At 41.8% G+C, this 11,724-nt stretch overlaps 1 pseudogene; it reads left to right on the forward strand.

The window, feature by feature from the left end:
- Positions 1–8,892, forward strand: part of LOC118121265 — a 15,660-nt pseudogene extending 6,768 nt beyond the window's left edge.
- Positions 8,893–11,724: the final 2,832 nt, after the last annotated feature.

Consider the following 11,724-nt stretch of genomic DNA (forward strand, 5'->3'; position numbering starts at 1 on the left):
CAGCTGACTTGGAGATTAGCTTCCTCACCTACAGACCCTGGACTCTGAGGTGCACATCTGAAAGCATTTAAATGTCATGTGTCAATCCAAACTTCCACACAGGCCCTGTCATTCAGCTCTGGTGAAGAGTTCCACGCTGAATTCAAGAAGCTAATCGCAGACATCAACTCACCATCGGCATCACACATTCTGAAAACAGCCAATCGTCTGTATGGGGAGAAAACCGCAAAGTTCCTCCCTGTGAGTTTTCATTTTCCACTTATCAAAGCTGAAATTGATGCTTAAATTGATTTTTTTTAAATTCCTTTGAAAGTATAAGATGAAATCTGCTCTCTGCAGCAATTCCTGGAAGCCACGTGTAAGTACTACCAGTCAGGCCTGAAGACTGTGGATTTCATCAGGGCCGCGGAGGCGAGCAGAGTGGAGATCAACACCTGGGTCGAGCAGCAGACAGAAAGCAATGACTTTTACACCTGAATTGAATGAAAAAGGGAATAAATCTTTCACATTGCTCTGAATTGTCAGGTTTTCTGTTACTGCAGATAAATAAAGACTTCTGAAGCCGAGGACAGTCACTGATGGTACTAGGCTGGTTCTGGTCAATGCCATCTACTTAAGGCAACTGGATGTACCGCTGATAAAGCAAAACCACCAAAGAGATGCCCTTTTTAAAGTCAGCTAGGTAAAAAATCGCTCATCACAATTTAGCATGTTGTGTATTGTGTGTCCTTTCATTCGTGGTTCATTACATTCCTATGTCCTTTAGCTCCTCAAACTAGAGTAGATAGTAATTTCACTTAAACTTACAAAGGATTTGTTAGAAATCAGGATTTGAGATCCAAACGCCTCAGTTGATTGTGTGTCTAAAAATGAATGAGAGCAAACCAGTCCAGATGATGTACCAGAAAATGAATTGCACTGCAACTACGACCCTGACTGCGCCCAGGATCCTGAGCTGCCGTATGAGAAGGATGAGCTCAGCATGTTCATCCTGTTGCCTGACCAGTCCACAGACGGCTCCGACCCTCTGCTGAAGGTACACAGTATAAATCAATTGATCAGATTTGTTGTATTATTGAGAAGCTCAGATAAACCTGCTGCTCAATTCTCGATTTGAGCACCTAACAGCAGACAGATAATCTGGTGAAGAAGTTGAACATCTATGCACTAAAAGCCAGATATTTTCCTCTTTAACAGACACTGTTTTAACTAAACAACTGAAGTTTAGCTAAACGAGGCAACAGCAGCTCAGTCGATTTTAGGGGTGGACAACATACAACAAGATGGAGAATATCCTCGTACTGCACTTTTTAATGCCTACCACCAGTTGAGTTATCGATGTTAGCCACTCACTGCAGATGTTAGGGCATAACTTCGTTGTGTACCTTAAAGGTTACCCAGATGTTTCCAGCCTTTAATCACAAGACACTTAGACTCTTCTCAGTTTTAAGATCAAATGTATTTGCTCTGTTCCAGCTGGAGAAGGAGGTGACGCTGGAGAGGCTGAAGTGTTCTATCTAACAAGAAAAACAATGACGATGTCATACGTCCACGCTCACCTGCCAAAGTTCAAGCTGGAGGAGGACTACGAGCTGAACGAGCCTCTGTCCAAGTTGGCATGACGGACGCGTCGCGGCGCGCCAAAGGCCGTACCTGTTCGGGTATGAACGGTAAAGAGATCTGTTCCTGCCCAAGGTGGTACACAAGGCCAAGCCGTGGAGTGTGAACGAGGGAGGGCACGGAGGCGGCTGGCGGATGCGGCCACAGGAGCCGTGGTCACCAATACTTGCTGTGGGTTGAAGGAGGAACACTTCACAGCAGACCACCCTTCCTCTTTCTCATATCAGCCACAATAAAACCCAGACCATCCTCTTCCCTCGGCAGTCTCGTCTCCTCAGTAGACAGAACCAGGAGAGGAAGAGGATTCAACAAAGGCTTAACTTTAAAATGTGGTTTTATTTTCTGTGTTTTTGTCTGTTTTTGCAATTGAAGTTATAGATGAAGCTATTAATTAATGAAGAATATCATGATTTGTGTGTTGATTTTGGAAAGACAATTTCTGAGTTTGTGTTTACATGTGAGGAAGCAGCAGGAGATCGTCCGGTCAGACTTCGTTTCACAACAATAGAGAGGCTATTCATTCAATATTGAATATGGATAAAATGGTTCTAATAAGTGAGATATAAATGTGCAGTATATTTCCCAAGGCATGAATTCACATATAACATATAAACCAAAGATAAATCAAAGAAAGAACAGCTGATGATGAAGCAAGTGAACCAGCAAAGTTTGTAAATTCCTAGAAAGTATTCATGCAGTTTATAGTAGAATTAAAAACCGAAAAGCAATAGTATAAATTGCACTCAATGCTCACTTCAGAAAAAGGTAAAAATATTAAAATATATGTAATGCATTTGGAGATAGTTTGTGTCTCAGCGAGTGATAACACTGTCCTGTTTGGAAATGGTTCCTTCCATCCCGAGCAATGACGGCCCAACAGCGCAGATTCCTCTCAAACACCTATCCCAGGGTTCATTGCTTTTCGGGGTTAGGGATAATGGCGGCGGATAAAGACTCAAAACATCTGATGCTGATACTTGAAAATGTTTGGTATCATGCTTCAATCTGCATGTTAAGAAACCAAGGAACCAGAACTGGGCCAGATTGTTACTGAGCCCGGACATTCTGTTCAGGTCGCGGTACAATGCACACGGATGAAGACTATCACAGACTTAGTGAAGGACACGTTCTTCATGAAAGACACAAGCTCTGCAAACCCAGCACACGACGGTTCACATGTAAACACATTACGCTGTGCAGAAAAACAGATGTACACACTCACTGATTCCCGACATACTGGGAACCCCAGCCCCTCCGATGCTTCACACTGACAACAACTCGGCAACCCAGCAGACGAAAGGTAACTGTAGAGCTTGATCCGGCGTACTTTCCATTTGGCCCAGAACAAAGCAGGACTCTTGTTTTAGTCCTCAGCAGATTGAGCTGCACTTCGTTTCCTTTGCATAAAAATTACTTGAATCAGCATTGACTCAGTCGAATTTACGTTTATCTCTCGCTGGTGTTGGGACTCGTATTTGTGAACTACAGTTCAGCTCTACATGTGTAGTCAAAACCTGACTACGTGTTCTTTGTTCTGGAGACAAACCAGAGCCCCAGAACTCAGTCTCCCAGGGTGCTTCAACGTCACACAGAGGTGTGAAAATTACCAGGACACAAGTTTCAACCACTATTGGTCACTCTGGGCCCCATGACCCATGAGGTGACCAGGCCAATATAAGCCAAGTCCCCCCTCTCTTCTGTCTCTTCCGACTCATTCTCTTCCACTCAACTCTCCAAGAGGAGAAGTGTGGCTTCTCCAGCTCACCTCTCTTTCTGCTCAACTTCAATGGAGGAGAGGTGCAGCTTCACTCACCCAGTGAGGGAAACTTCACCACAAGCTCTGCACAACCTTCAAGCAGGCCTGACTGAGCAGACTGCCAAAACCTTCCAAAAGTAGCGACGCGAGAGCCTGCCTAAGAACTTTCAGCACAAGAGCTGCATCGCGACAGCAGAACCACAGAAACAGGAGCCACAAACCAGCAAGACGACTTCACTGACTTCAAACAGCACATCAACCTTTTTTCCCTTTTTCGCGGACGGGAACACAACTGGGCTTAATAATTATAATTAGGCTAATAAAGACTGTTTATTCGATTCCATGTGATGTTTATAAGTTTGATTTGTGTTGTTGTGATATTTTGGTTATAAGTTATTTGAAAGTTAATTTTAGTTATGTTATGCTCTTCACAGTCTTTTGTATGTAACTAGCTACTTTCTCTAACCTACACGATACTCACGTACACATATTTATATAGTAAGTACACCTTAGTAATTTGTGTTTGTATTTTATTATCTATAATAAATGTTTTTCTTTCACAAATGTTGTTTTCATTAATATTGTATAGGTGAATTTTGCCAACCCTTACACTGTCAAGAACTCCTATATCCTCTCCAACTTTCATGCAACTATCTATATGCTAATTTTGCCATAGTTATTCATTTAATACTTAATCAGATTTTCAAATTTGTACTTGTACTTTTATGAGACTTTAATCAATAAATTGGCTATCTTTTTCCTCCTTTGACGGGTGTGCCCTTGAGGTAACTTTTTAATTAATTATAGTTATTATTTAATATTCATATTTTTAATATTAATATTCAATATTTTTGTCGAATAACCTAATTTATTGAATGTCGGTAATGCACACCATTTAATGGTGTCACGCTTATTGTATCAATTGCAAGGCCACTGTCCATGTAGACAAGTCATAACTCGTAGTTTCAGCTGCAGCTGTGCACATACCCTCGCCGCATTCAACACCGCCTGTCTCATGCGAGAACTTTTCCTTCACTTTATTCTGTGTACCTGTCGCCTGAATTGGATGCTCGGTAGAGACATTTGTGTGCGATCATGTGCACCCCCACTCTGCCATATATTGAAAAGAAGCTGAAACAAAATGCTCAATCCACCTATTTATTTGGATAGGCACCAAGAGACAGATGCTAAATTAAGAGACAGATAGACAATGGAAAATTCCACTGATCAATGTCTTACTGCTGTTTTAACTGTTTTCTGTGCACTTGGTGATTTCTACCCTGTTGACCTTTATATGTGCAACTGGGTGCTGGGGTTGTTTCCTCCTTCTATAGAAAGTGATGCAAGACGGCAAACGCTTTCCTGTTTATCACATTGTATAAAAACGTTCCTTTTTAACGAATTGGGTATAATTTCTGAAGCCTTGTTGTTGACTGTTTAACTGCAGAGCTAATAATGAAATCAAAGACAACCCTGGTCTGAGAAACTCATTATTTCATCTCATGATAAATTCTAATGTACACAGACAAACAAAGGAAAGCATAACCTCCCCATGTGGAGGTAAAAACTGAAATTAAATTACTTAGGGTTTGAAAAGGCAAATAAATGTATTTAAAGTAAAAATCAGTTTGAAACCTTAACAGTTTTTCTTGTAGCCAACAAAATGTGTGAGTGTCATTGATTATTGACGAGGTGTTTTCTCTGATTTGGTCCTTTACATAAATCAGGGAAAATTTTCTAACTTATATAAGAGAAGTGTTTTAATTATTAACATTCAAAGAAATTCTTCATGAACTCATATTGTGACTCAGGTCTCCACAGAGGTGTTACAGGTATAAACTATGTTCAAGGTGTGAGGGAGACAGGAAATGGAGGGAGGGCTTGAAGAGGGGGAGTCTGTGGTGCATGGTGTAACAGTGGGTCCAAAGGTTTATCATGGTTGCCAGTGGTTACACTGTGACTCTCTGATGGGTGAGGAGAGATAATATCTCTGTGCAAATCCTACAGACACGCTTTCACGGTGGCCCTGAGAGCTCAACGCGACTGCAACTCAAGAAAACACATGCAAACGGACAAACACAAGCAAAGTAAGAAAACGCTTATCAATTTGACAACACAACACATGGCGAAACGCGCCGCAATTCCGGAAACGACAACTGAAGTGTTTCCAGGGGACACGGTGCGATGGACACTGCCGCCAGGAGCCAAAACATCCAAACGTCTCAATACCCGGTTCCACAATATGGACGATACATTTCCTGGAGAGAAGGAAGAATGAACGGCTAAGTGCTGTAAATTACTCACAAACAGGGGCTTGCTTGTTAGCGCTGTTTCTTCAGTTCAACAGGGCACACGGGTATGTCTCTAGCTCAGACCACAGAGTCATGACGCTAAAGACAACATGATATTTGAGACTGTGAGATACGATTCCAGTGGCTCTCAGAAGGCAACAGTAGAGCATCTTGCAATAAAAGCTATTATTTATAACAAATAAGTTATAAAGATGAATAAATACACTTTATCAGAGCTATTGCACAAAGAGGTTGTGCAACATTTCTCAGGAATTGTTTGCACAAAGAGGTTGTGAAACATTTCCTCAAACTTGTGTCAGTTGCGTTTTTTTCCACTGCAAGTAGTTGGCCTATACCCAGGTTTTGTACCCAGCAGTCAGTGATTTATCGCCCAGTCACACCCACACATATATTGTAGATATACTGGTAATGTGTTCCTCTACTGACCACTCAACCTCCAGGTTCACATTCTCTGCTTCCACGTCTTCTCATCTCTCAGGTAATTTGCGTATATAATTCTATCTGATTTGACGTGTCGGGGTTTTTTCTCCATCACGTGCTGTGAGAGAATGTTTGTTATGATTTGGCTCCATATACAAATAAAATTGAGTTTGGTTGAATCCCAACTCATCTGGTGGGTCTCGGGGGTCTTGGCACATTTTGTTCCGCAAAAAATTGTTATACAATCAAGGAGCAATCAGGTGCATTTCTGTTCAGATTTAAAAATATGTCTAAAAAGCATTTTTTGTTCATTACAGGACAACTGTACATCCTCAGCCATGGGCAACAGCGGCAGCAGCGACAACAGCAGCCAGCAAAGTGGCTCAATCAGTATAACAGTCCAAAGGTCAATGCAAAGGTCAATCCAAAGCTCAATCGACATCTCAGGCAATGTGGAGCTGTACCGGACTCTGGTTACAAACCTCCATCGGGAATATGTCTTTCTCTCCGCTGAGCATCAGTTCAGCTCTGGCTAGGTCACCCTGGGAGCCAGAGGAGCACAGCTCAAATGGCCCAGGTACATCACACCATGTCTCTGTTACCTGTCATTCAGAGACTCAGAGCTGTTCTGAGCAGCTGACTTGGAGATTAGCTTCCTCACCTACAGACCCTGGACTCTGAGGTGCACATCTGAAAGCATTTAAATGTCATGTGTCAATCCAAACTTCCACACAGGCCCTGTCATTCGAACTTGGTGATGATGTCCACGCCGAATTCAAGGAGCTAATCGCAGACATCAACTCACCATCGGCATCACACATTCTGAAAACAGCCAATCGTCTGTATGGGGAGAAAACCGCAAAGTTCCTCCCTGTGAGTTTTCATTTTCCACTTATCACAGCAGAAATTGATACTTAAATAGATTTTTTTTTTTTACTTCCTTGAAAGTATAAGATGAAATCTGCTCTCTGCAGCAATTCCTGGAAGACACGTTGGGTGAGTAATATCAGGCCGACCTGAAGACTGTGGATTTGCATCAGGCCGCTGAGGCGAGCAGAGTGGAGATCAACACCTGGGCCGAAAGAGCAGACAGAAAGTGACGGAGACCTGAATTGAATGAAAAGGGGAATAAATCTTTCGTATGATTATTCTTCGAATTGTCAGGTTTTCTGTTACATTGCAGATAAAATAAAAGTAACTCCTAAAGCGAGGACAGTCACTGATGGTATAGAAGCTGGTTCTGTCAATGCCATCTACTTTAAGGGAAACTGATGAAATCACGATGAAGCAAACACCAAAGAGATGCTCCTCAAGTCAACCAGGTAAAAAAGTCGCAAATCACACCATCATGTTGTGTATTGTGTGTACTTTCATTTATGGTTATTACATTCTATGTCCCTTAGCTCCTCAAACTAGAGTAGATAGTAACTTAACTTAAACTTACAATGGGATTTGTTAGAAACTTGATCCAAACGACTCAGTTGATTGTGTTTCTGTGTGTCAGACTGAGAGCAAACCAGTCCAGATGATGTTCCAGAAGAAGAATCTGAACTACAACTCCATCGGTGATCTGCAGATCCTGGAGCTGCCGTATGACAAGGATGAGCTTCAGCACGTTGGACTTGCTGCCTAACAGTCCATGCCAGACGGCCCACCTCTGCTGAAGGTACAGAGCAACCAATAGATTTTTTCACATTGAGAAGTCGAGATAAACTCCTGCTGCTCACTTCCCGCTTCTAGCACCTACAGCAGACAGACAAGATGGAGACAAGCTGGGGAAGGAAGCTGGAACATCTAGAGTGTGCACTAAAAGCCAGATATGTTCTCAGGAGTTGGTAGAGACCAAATGGTAAACTACTACATGTATAATATGCATCTTACAACTGACCAGCCTGTGCACAAAAAGATTATTCTTAACAGACACTGAGTTTACTTAAACAACTGGTTTAAGCTAAAACGAGGCAACAGCAAACTGACCGATGACTGTTTGTTTAGGGGGTGGAATATACAACAAGATGGAGAATATCCCTTGTACTGCACTTATTAATGTCTACCACCAGCTGGTGTTATCGATGTTAGCTAATTACCAGCAGATGTTAGACACACATACTTCAGTTGTGTACCTTAGCTGGCCATCAGATGTTTCAGCCTTTTAACTGCCAAGACATTTAGACTCTTCTTAGTTTTTAGGAGACTTAGATCAAATGTATTTGCTCTGTTCCAGCTGGGAGAAGGAGCTGACGCTGGAGAGGCTACATGAATGGACCGACAGGGAAAACATGTTAGTCCACTCAGACGTCCACGTTCACCTGCCAAAGTTCAAGCTGGAGGAGGACTACGAGCTGAACAAGCCTCTGTCCAAGCTGGGCATGACGGACGTGTTCTGCGCGTCAAAGGCCGACCTGTCTGGCATGAACGGCAAAAGAGGACTCGTCCTGTCTAAGGTGGTACACAAGGCCTTCGTGGAGGTGAACGAGGAGGGCACGGATAGCGCAGCGCCACACCAGCCGTGGGTCACTAAATGGTTGCTGTATCTTCACAGCAGATCACCTCTTCCTCTTCTTCATCAGGCACAATAAAATCAAAGTCCATCCTCTTCTCGGTGCAGGCCTTCTCCTCTCCTCAGTAGACAGAACCAGGAGAGGAAGATATTCAAATAAAAGCTTAGTCCTTAAAATGTGGTCTTTATTTTCTGGGATTCGTGCTAATTAGCTGGGTTTTTTCTTCTGTTTTTGCAATGAAATTATAGATGAAGATATTAATTAATGAAGAATATTTTTGTTCACCAATTATCTACGTGTTGATTTTGGAAAAAGACAATTTCTCGAGTTTGTGTTTTTGTAAGGGTTTTCGTATTTGCTGGTGTTTGGGTTCCACCTCTTTTAGTATAGTTTTCTTACTATTAGTACATCCCTGTGTTTTTGCTCTGTACTCCGGGTTCTGTTTCTGTTTTATTTTGTAGTCTGGGTTCTTGTGTCTCGTGTCTAGTTTACTTCCTGTCTGTGATTGTCTGCACTCTGTCCTCATGTGTTACACCTGTGTCCCATTGCCCTGCCTTCCTGTGTCTGTATTTAAGCCTCTGTGCTTTTCCTTTTTGTCCTTGTCGGATTGTTGTCTATCGTCGTTGTCTAAGTGCCGCATGTCCTGTCCGCTGTGTTTCTGTATCCGTGGTTCCCCGAGCTCCAGTCCTGTTCTACCTGTGTGTAAGCCTCCTGTGTTTTTGTGCTTTTGCTTGTTCAGTTTAACTTTTTAAGATTCCTGCGTTTATTCTGTTCTTTCAATAAAAATACTCTAAGTTTAAACTCTGCATCTGGGTCCATCTGCCTCACCAAATCCTAACAGTTTCTGAAGCATGTGAGGAAGCAGAGATCGTCCGGGCTGTGACTCCTGCTTCACAACAATAGAAGCTGTCCGATATTGAATATGGTTAAAATGGTTCTACAAGTAAGATATAAATGTGTATATTTCTGCTGTGACAGAATGACTTGAGGAAATAGAACAATGAGCTGAGGTCACATTATGTCCCAGCTCCAGAGACATGTAGACGTTCCATCAAACTATGCTTAAGGCCTCACCTCTCTCTTTTTGTGAGCATTGTCGGGCACCAGAGAGATTATAGTATGTAAGTGTCCTCGGCAATAGATACGTTGCAGAAAGGATCCAGGAAATAAAAGAATAAAGTTATTTGAGGGTGTGCAAGTAAAATGAGCAGTTCACTGACATTTTCAAGAAACAGGGCTGATGGAACACGTTTAAATACATTGATAATCCACTCCAACATTTTTAAAAAATTGAATTAAAAGTAGCAAACCAAAGACTGCCTGACTTCAAACTGCTGTAAACAAAAGCACAGCCATAAAAGATGTCTGACTGTTCTGTTTCAAGTAGCCTTTTTTTTGATAGCAGAAGGAATGAAAAACTTCAAAAAACATTACGCTATTAATTTACAAATTGTACAGATTGTACAGATTTATCCTTTTTAACTTTAACCCCTTTAATGTTGCTTATTTGTCTCGCTTTAAATTTAACAGTTTTGACTTGTACATTTTTTACTTTAAATCGATTTCTTTACATTTTTTCAAGATAAACTTCATGTTACAAATGTCCTTACATTAGTGGTGATGCAAGTATATGTAAAGTATTCATATCAACCGGCGATAAATAAAATCAAAATGACATGGAACCGCTCGCTTGATTCCCCCACACTACCTCAGTGTCCCCGGGGTGGCGGTAGTGAGATCGCTCGGGAGTGAAACCACCGCAGAAGAAGAGACAGAGGGAGGACAGTGCATGAAGTGACGCGTGGAAGTTGAAGAACATCTGTTTATAAACACACTGGACATCTACTCTCCCCACCGCGTGTGGATCCGTCCGAGCCGACCTGCTCCTCTCTTCCTCGGGGACAAACAGCTGCTTCATTGTTATTATTATTATTACTAGTAATAGTACTTGTGTTGTAGTAATAGTACTTGTAGTAGTTGTAGTAGTAGTAGTAGTAGTATGTTGTTAAATGTACCAAACTTCCTGTAATTCTTGCCAGTTTATTCTATGATATACACCTGATGCAGCTCAGTTAATGTAGTGTGATACATATAAATGCTGACTAACCCTGCAGTCAGGTTTTCATGTTGAACTTTTCTGGCCCATCCCATATGATGGTTTGCAGATTCAGATTTTTAAATCTGTATTTCACATGGATGCTTCTCTTTATTCTTACATATTACAATTATTATTTTTGCTCTTGTGCAATGTTGTCTCCTTTTTATTGATTCTTCTTATTTGTATTTGTTGTTATGGCTTAATGGATGATATCTTCTTATTGCACATTGTATATAAAATATAATGATTTCATAACTTACTTTGTCATTATTTTGATATACAAAGTCATCATTTTGGAGAAATGGTTTTGAACTAGTAATTATTTATTTAAGAAATTAACTCATTGGTTTGTAACAAGTCAATATTTGGAGATACTTACATCAATATATTTGATTAGTAAATCATTTCTTATCAGTTCCATGGAAATCAAGATGAAGCAACACTCCTCTGACACACTACGCAGTTCAGTGGAAAACAACCATAAGAAAATCCTCCTGTCCTCAGATGTTCTGTCACAGAAGGGTGGGGGTGGAGGTGTGTTTCTCCCTGCCTCCGGCCTCCATGTGTGCACTAGAACAGAGCCACGCCACAAATACATTTTGAATGATAAACATATATTTGTTTTGGATGGTTTGGATGACTCTGAAGCTGCTGGCTGTCTCTGTGTCCCGCCAGGGTTTCTCAGGAGGTGTTGAAGGTGATGCGACCATGGATGGCCGCACGTCCACGGACTGAACATTCACCGTGCCCACAGTTTCCCTTCTCAGGCAGTTGATGCCACACAAACATGCAAACAACTGTATGAATCTGTGAGTGTTGACGACCGAGACTGAAATATAAACCCTCCAAAGTGTCCCTTTCTAGAGTTTTCTCCAGTAATGCATCTTTTGTCCTCCGTATACACAGATGATGGAGGTCCATCTGAGCAGAGACCGTTGTCAAGGCCTGTATAGCCAAAGCATCTGCGGTGGTGGGATGCTGGGTGAGGAAAGAGCAAAGACTGCGAGGACTCCAGTC

The sequence above is a fragment of the Hippoglossus stenolepis genome, chromosome 14 (assembly GCF_022539355.2).
Source record: "Hippoglossus stenolepis isolate QCI-W04-F060 chromosome 14, HSTE1.2, whole genome shotgun sequence".
Lineage (NCBI taxonomy): Eukaryota > Metazoa > Chordata > Actinopteri > Pleuronectiformes > Pleuronectidae > Hippoglossus > Hippoglossus stenolepis.